Raw genomic sequence first — 7,538 nt, forward strand, 5'->3', positions numbered from 1 at the left:
AACTACAGACAGCAAGCTGGTGGCTTCCAGAGGGGAGATGGGTGAAGCCGGTGATCGGGACAAGGAGGTACAAGCTTCCACTTACAAGTAAGTACAATGAAAAGTAGAGCACAGGAAACACAGTAATGCCGTGATCGCTCTGACGGCAGATGGCCACTGCACTTCGTCGTGGTGGGGAGCATTCTGAATGCGTGGAAGTGTCCGGTCACCACGGTGCACGCCTGGAACTAACACAGCATCGTGCGTCAGCTATTTCAATTTTTAAAAGAAAGGAAAATGAGGTATTTTATGCACTAATATATTATTTAAATCATCTTCAGAGAAAGAAAAGGAGTGTTAAAAATTGGGAGAAATTACAATGCCAATCAATACCACAATGAAATACCATTTTATACCCACTCAACTGACAAAATTTAAAAATCTGGCAGTATGCCGCAGAACTTCTGACAGGCTGCCGGTATTAATCAAAGGGGATTTAATTCTTTAGAAGATTTGGTGTTAACTTTTTTTTTTTTTTGACGTTTTTGTTAAGTAATCTCTGTGCCCAAGAGTCACTTGCCCTTCTCACTGAACCAACCAGGTGCCCCTGATAGTCCTTTAAAGTTGGACTTTCACACATCCTGTAATCTAGAAATCCCAGTCCCGAATGTAACCCCAGAAAAACTTGCACAAAGATAACAAGGAGACACGAACAAGAATTTTCTGGCACTGTTCACAGAACGCAAAATCTCAGAACCACCCAAGTCCCACTGAGGGATGGATAAATAAAATACAATATATTCTTACAGTAGAATATCATACAGTAATCAGAGCTTGTGATCCTGAGCGACACAACAAAACAGAAGGCACGGTGTAGTGAGCAAAAAAGTCAAAACCTGCAACATGCTCACCTGTACAAATTCTAGTAAGACAGACTGACTTGCAAGTCCTATACCTGTGGTTTAGATGAAGTGATGAAAATTAAGGATGGCACACTTACAAGGGCGGAGGCAGGGGGTGTGCCGTGTGGCCAAGCCCCCCAACTCTTGAAAGTACGTCAGTCCCCTTTTCTTTGTTTTAAGTAGGCTCCGAGCCCAGTGTGGAGCCCAGTGTGGGGCTTGAACTCATGACCCTGAGATCAAGACCTGAGGCAAAATCAAGAGTCAGACGCTTAGCCCATAGAGCCTTCCAGGCGTGCCCTGAGAGTAAGTCTGCTCGGGAAGCTTCCGCGGGACACCACTGAAGGCAGACCACGTGTGAACCGGTGCAGAGTGTGATGAACCCAGACCGCGTGTGAACCAGTGCAGAGTGTGATGAACCAAACATCACGACTAGTCCCATTTTCTGTACCCAGGCTCCAAAGTATTCGTTTGCATTTTGACATTGAGGGTTGTGCATGAAATGGGCCGTTGAATCAGCGTTCAATTTGTATTCTTTTTTTTTTTTTTTTTTTTTTTACAAAATTTTCACAAAAAATCCATCCACCCTGGGTATTCCAGCTTCAGTGCACACCCAAATAGTAAAGCCATAAATCACGGATTGTCTTGTAGTTCGGTCTTCATGTCTAATTTGTTCGGGATTTCTTTTTTTTTTTTTTTTTTTTAAGATTTTATTTATTTATTTGAGAGAGAAACAGTGAGAGAGAGCATGAGCTAGGAGAAGGTCAGAGAGCGAAGCAGACTTCCCATGGAGCTGGGAGCCTGATGCGGGACTCGATCCCGGGACTCCGGGATCATGACCTGAGCCGAAGGCAGTTGTCCAACCAACTGAGCCACCCAGGCGTCCCTTGTTCGGGATTTCTGTACTCAGACCTTGCATAGTGTCCTTCCCCCTAGTTTTCCGGGAGTGCTGACTTCCGTGCTGTGCAGTGCGATCTTGACATTAGTCCTCTGCTTTATGCTCAAGTCTCAGGAGACCTGGCTTTCCTGCTGTGAAGATGGCTTAAACTGAAGCCATCCCAGAAGGCTCCCAGAAGGCCACAGATATCTGTAGCATCAAACAGTGGCTCTTCGAGAAAAAGGAAGCCACTCCTTATCCCATGGGTATTGGAAGAGTAACGGAATATTTTGAACTCCCTTTCCTCACAAATATGGTAACTTAGATGAAATGGACCAATTCCCTGAAAGACACAGTCTACCAAAATGCTCACAAGGAGAAGATAATCTAACGTGCCCGAATCAAAAGAAACATAATCCACAATGACTTCACAGAAAGGAAAGCTCCAGGCCCAGACTGGTCAGTTCTACCAAACACTTATGGAACGAATTATTATCAATTCTCTGCGATCTCCTCCAGGAAATGAAAAGAAGGAATGTTGCCTAACTCTTTCTATGAGGCCAGCATTCCCCTAATGACCAAAACCACACAAAGACATTACAAGAAAACCATAGACTAACATCTCCTGTGAACACATTTGCAAAAATCCACAAAATATTGGCAAATTGAATCCAACAATGTATAAAAAGAATGCTGCCCCACCACCAAGTGGGATTTATTTCACGTGAGGGGCCGACGACATCTGAACATCAACGAATGTGATCACTTCCACAGACTAATGAGATGAGGCTCATTTCGGTAGCTGCAGGAGAAACATTAGCCACATTCGGCACCCACTCATGATTAGAAAAGCAAACCCCTCAGGAAACTAGGAATTTGGAGAAACCTTTTCAACTACATGAGGAACATCTATGAAAAACCTAGTTAACAACATATTTAGTGCTTAGAAATAAGAGATTTTCCCCCAAGAAAAGGATGTCCTGTGTAACTACCACTCCTTTTCCACATTGTGCTGGAATTCCTGGCTAAGGTAGTAAATCCAAAAAGAGAGAGAGAAAGGAAGAAAGAAAGAAAAGGTATTGTACAGATTGGGAAGGAAAAAATAAAACCACCTTTGTTCACAGATGACATGGCTGTCGACTGAGGAGAATTCCAGAGGACCAACATAAAAACCCCTGGAACGAATAAGCAATTAGAGCAAGATTGTAGGGCACAAAGTTAATACACAAAATCAGCTGACTTGATAAAGACCAGCAACAAAAAAATTGAATTTGAAATGGACACACCATTTTACATTAGCACTGGCAAAAACACAAAATGCTTAGGTAAAAATTTAGTAAGATTAATGAAATCAAGATCTATATCAATGGAGAGCTATCCCATGTTCATTGAAGGATGACTCCGTTTCCTAGGTTCTGCCCAACCTGGTCTATAAATTCAGCACAATCCCGATCACAATCTTAGCACGTTGTTTTGTGGATACTGATAAAAGTGGTTCAGAAGTTCATATGGAAAGGCGATTCAGTGAAATGAGGGCTTGGATTCCTCAGTCCCTGATCACCCTTCAGATGCTCTCGTGTGATCCGACAGAGATCACACAGATCTGAACACCATCTTTGCAGGACATTCTGCCAGAGTGATGGTCTAGCCCCGTGATGGCGTCCAGGGCACCTGCCCTGGTTTCTGCGGACACACAGTGGGAGCCCCAGGAACGGATGCAGGAGAGCATGGAAGCTGGCCGTGCCCCTCAAAAAGGACCGTAGACATAGTAGGAAATTTCAGGAATCCCGTGGACTGTCCAGCACAAAGGGATGTGTGGGGTTGAGGGGCTTGGGATTAGAGGCAGAGGAGGCAGATGGCTGACTGGGAGCAGAGCTTTTGGTCTAGAAACCTTAGGTGAGAGAGGAACAGGCCTCCCCTTGATGCTTCTTCATTCCTGGGGAATCTTAGAAGGAGCAGAGGTGTTGACGGGCCATGTGTTCCACTGAACCACCCAGGCGCCCCGGCACCAGGCATTCTCTGCTCCGCACCAAGCGGGTTGCTACGGAGTGCCCGGTAGGTGTCGAAATCCCTCTGCGTTCTGGGCATGGACGGGGACCTGCAGCTGTCACCGCAGCAGGAAAAACTCACAGAGGGGAAAGAGACGTCTGGAAGGGGAAAGCTCCTCTTCACTATGCGAACGTTCATGCGAGAGAGCGAAACAAAGCGGTGCGGAGGACCTTGCTGAAGTCACAGAGGGCAATTCCACTTCCTTGTGGCGACGGTGAGAGGAGAGACAGACTCCCGGCCCGACCCACGGTCTCCTCACCAGGCTGCTTGCCAGCCATGGGCCCTCCGAGCACGGTGCCGCGGGTCGCTTGCGGCCCTTCCAGATCCAGCTGTGGCGCCGACATGGCTGTCGGGTGGCGTTCCATCAACACGGGGACACGCTGGTGCATGGGACAGAGCGGCCTGAAGACGGACTGACGGTCAGGAGGGTGAAGCTCTGCAGCTCACCCGCCAGTGCAGGGAGGGCGGGTGACTGGGCTCCGCGCCGGTGGTCAGGAAGAGCCGGGCTGCAAAAGGGCCCCGCGCGGGCGGAGCGCACGCCTTCTGTCCTTCCTGCTGGGGCAGAGAGCTGCTTGCCCGCATCTTAGAGTGGACATCTTGTGTTTGCCGTGGAGGTCCTGCACTTCGTTGTCAGACGGGTATATGTCCTAGGCAGACCCGAAGGACGTTATGTTCTCCCAGAGGAGGTAGGGGACCTCAGGCCCTGGACTCTAGTATCTCGGGTGTAAGTGACAGCAAAGACGCCACGGGGTCCATCACTGCCACCTGCTGCTCCTCCAGGGGCCTCTCCCGAAAGCCCCTTCCCACTTCACCAGCAAAGGAGGGAGCGGCACACCTGTGTGCAGAGCCCCCCAGCCCGCTTCCGGGCCTGGGAGCGTCCACCGCGTCCTCCCCGGGACTCCCCCTGCGACAGCCGTGTTGGGAAATACCGTGTGCGCCGGATCGTCACCGCTCCATTGCCAAGCCGGTCCCAGACATGCCCCTTCCTCAGCCGGTGAAACCGGTAATAGCAAAATGGATTTGGCCACATGGAAGAACGTTCGGGAGAAACCTAGGGAAAGGCTGAGAAATCGCTTCTATTTAGAGTTCGCGAAGACAGATCACTACTTGCCGTTGGGAGGAGTGAGGAGAGTGGGTGAGGACCGTAGCACGGCGGGGTTGCAGGCTCTCGTTTTCCCTGAAAATTCCTTTTGTAATTTGTAGATGCTCAGCACATCCCCCTCCCCAAAAGGGAGAAAGAGAAGAAACATATATGTTTGCAAAGTGACTTCGCATGTTTTTTTCCAAATAGGGAATAGCTTTGGCGTTTTCAGGCCCCATCCATAATTAGTGGGTTGGCGAGTCTATTTTAAAGCTCTGAAATCTTCCTCCCACTTCAGCTCTCTCCCGCCCACGCCCCCGCCCACACACATCTGCCCCACACCCTTCCCCCAAAAAGGTTTTTGGTTTTCTCTATCCTCCAGGCCTTCCTTAGCGCACGCGTGCGCTGGCCGCACCTTGCCCACCACCGGCCGGCAGCGCCCCCTTCCCCCGCCGGCACCGTGTGGCTGGGGTCCTGGATTCACGGCCTTTTGTTGTCCCTTTCATAGTTCGTGCTTTCTTGGACACTCACAGAGCTCCCCTTCTGGGCCGGGTGTCCGTCTGGATGTTGGCCACACCGCCGCGCACAGATTGAGAAAGACCGTTCCTGCCCGTATGCGGAGGGCCAGCGCCAGCACAGAGCATGCAAACGGCCCCCGGTCCCGCAGCCCCAGCGTACCTGGAGTCAGGCAGAAACCAAGTGCTGCCCGGCGCGGGGGGCAGGGAAGGGGACACCTTCGGTCAGGCCTCCAAGCCCAGCTGGAGCGCTCTTCTTTTCCCCCTTCTGGAATCTCCCGGAGCAAGTCAGACCCCCTCCTCTGCCAGATCTGCCCTTTATCCCTCCCCAGGGCAGACTCAACCAAAATGGAGACCGGACGCTGGTCCGGGGTGAGGGCTGGGAGGGACCAGCGGGAGCCCCTGATGGAGTGATGGCTGGTCAGCTCTGGTCACACCAGGGCCTTCTGGCTTCGGGCCCTTCTCTTGGGGGAATCCTGCCAGCTTCCAGCCTCTCCTCCCCCAGGCCCAGGCGGGGCAGCCTCCCTTGCTCTGTGCTGTTCCCCTGGGAGCCCCGAGGACCAGTCCCTGGGGTCACTTCTCACTGCGCTAGGATGTGATGGGATGTCATCCTGTCAGGAGCCCCTGTGGCACTCATGACCTCCTCCCGTATGTGTCCCTTGAGTGATTCCAGATGGCACCTTGACTCTGCCCTGACACACTTCCTCTCTTCCCCCCTCCTCTCCCTTCCATTACCTCTGACGCCTCCCCCTGTCCTTCACTTACATCAGTCACTGGGGGTTTTACCCTCTTCTAACCGGTTACACGGCTGACCTTGCTGAAAAGGCAGAATTGCTGCAGAGATGCTGAAAGAGCCAGGCAGCCGCGGGGGGAGGCATGAGGCAGGCCTGGCTGTGGGCAGGGAAGATCACCGACACAGATCCCGGGACGGCGACAGGGTCGAGAGGACTTCTTTATGGGCAAACTCCTTTCCTTGTAGGTCTTTCTACCTGATTGTCATTATTACTCATCAAAAATGCTTTTGAAGGAAAAGGGCTAATTGCTTGCACACCTCGGGATGCTCCTACAACCTTTAAATGTTCTTCAAAAACGATTTCTTGGATTTGGGCTTGAATTTGTTTTCAAATTTATTTTCAGGCAGCTTTGCCTAGGTAGCGCTTAATTCACACACATCTCCCCCCAACGCCCCTGAGATACAATTGACATGTGACACTGTGTCACTCAAAGGGCTAGGAAGTGCTGGCTGATACACTTATAAATTGTGAAATGATTCCCAGCACGGTGTTCGCTGCCATCTCCACCCCAGCACATAGCTGCGGGTCCTTGTTACGGTGAGAACATTTAAGTTCTACTCTCTTGGCAACATTCAGGCATGCAATACAGTGTTATTAACTGTAACCACCAGACCTTCGAAGGAAACATTTTTAATTACAGTGTAGTTGACATACAATGTTATATTAGTTGCAGGTGTGAAACCTGGTGCTTACACAGCTATACACCATATATATGATCTACTAGATATATTGTACTGTAATACATACTACTATATGTATATTCATATATGTTATGCTCTATATAATTCCTATATAATTCTCACGTGCTCACCGAGGTAAGTGGGGTCGCCGCCGGCCACCCCGGTGACTGCAGTATTAGTGACCACATCCCCTGTGCTTCGCTTTTCGTCCCTGCGACTTTTTCCCTTTAAAACTGGAAGCCTGTACCCTTCGTCTCCTTCACCTATGTCCTCCGCCTCCCTGCCCCCACCCGCCTCTGACCACCACCTGTTTGTTCTCTGTGTTCCTGAGTCTGCTCTCATTTTGTTTTCTTAGATTCCATAGGCGTGAAATCATATGGTATCTGTCTCTGTCTGACTGACTTCACTTAGCAGAACGCCCTCGAGGTCCATCCGCGTACTCGTAAATGGCAGTCTCCTTCTTTTTTACTTTTTTATGACTGAGTCATATTCCCGTGTGTGTGTGTGTGTGTGTGTGTGTGCAGCATATCTTTATCCATTCACGTGTGGATGGGCGCTTGCCTTGGTTGCCTGTCTTGGCCAGTGTAAACAATGCTGCTGTGAATGCAGGGGTGTGTGACTCTTTTTCTATTAATTCATTAGCTTTTGACTAATGTAAAAATTC

Source organism: Mustela putorius, unplaced genomic scaffold (assembly GCF_011764305.1).
Source record: "Mustela putorius furo isolate JIRA1106 unplaced genomic scaffold, ASM1176430v1.1 tig00003875_pilon_pilon_pilon, whole genome shotgun sequence".
Classification (NCBI taxonomy): Eukaryota; Metazoa; Chordata; class Mammalia; order Carnivora; family Mustelidae; genus Mustela; species Mustela putorius.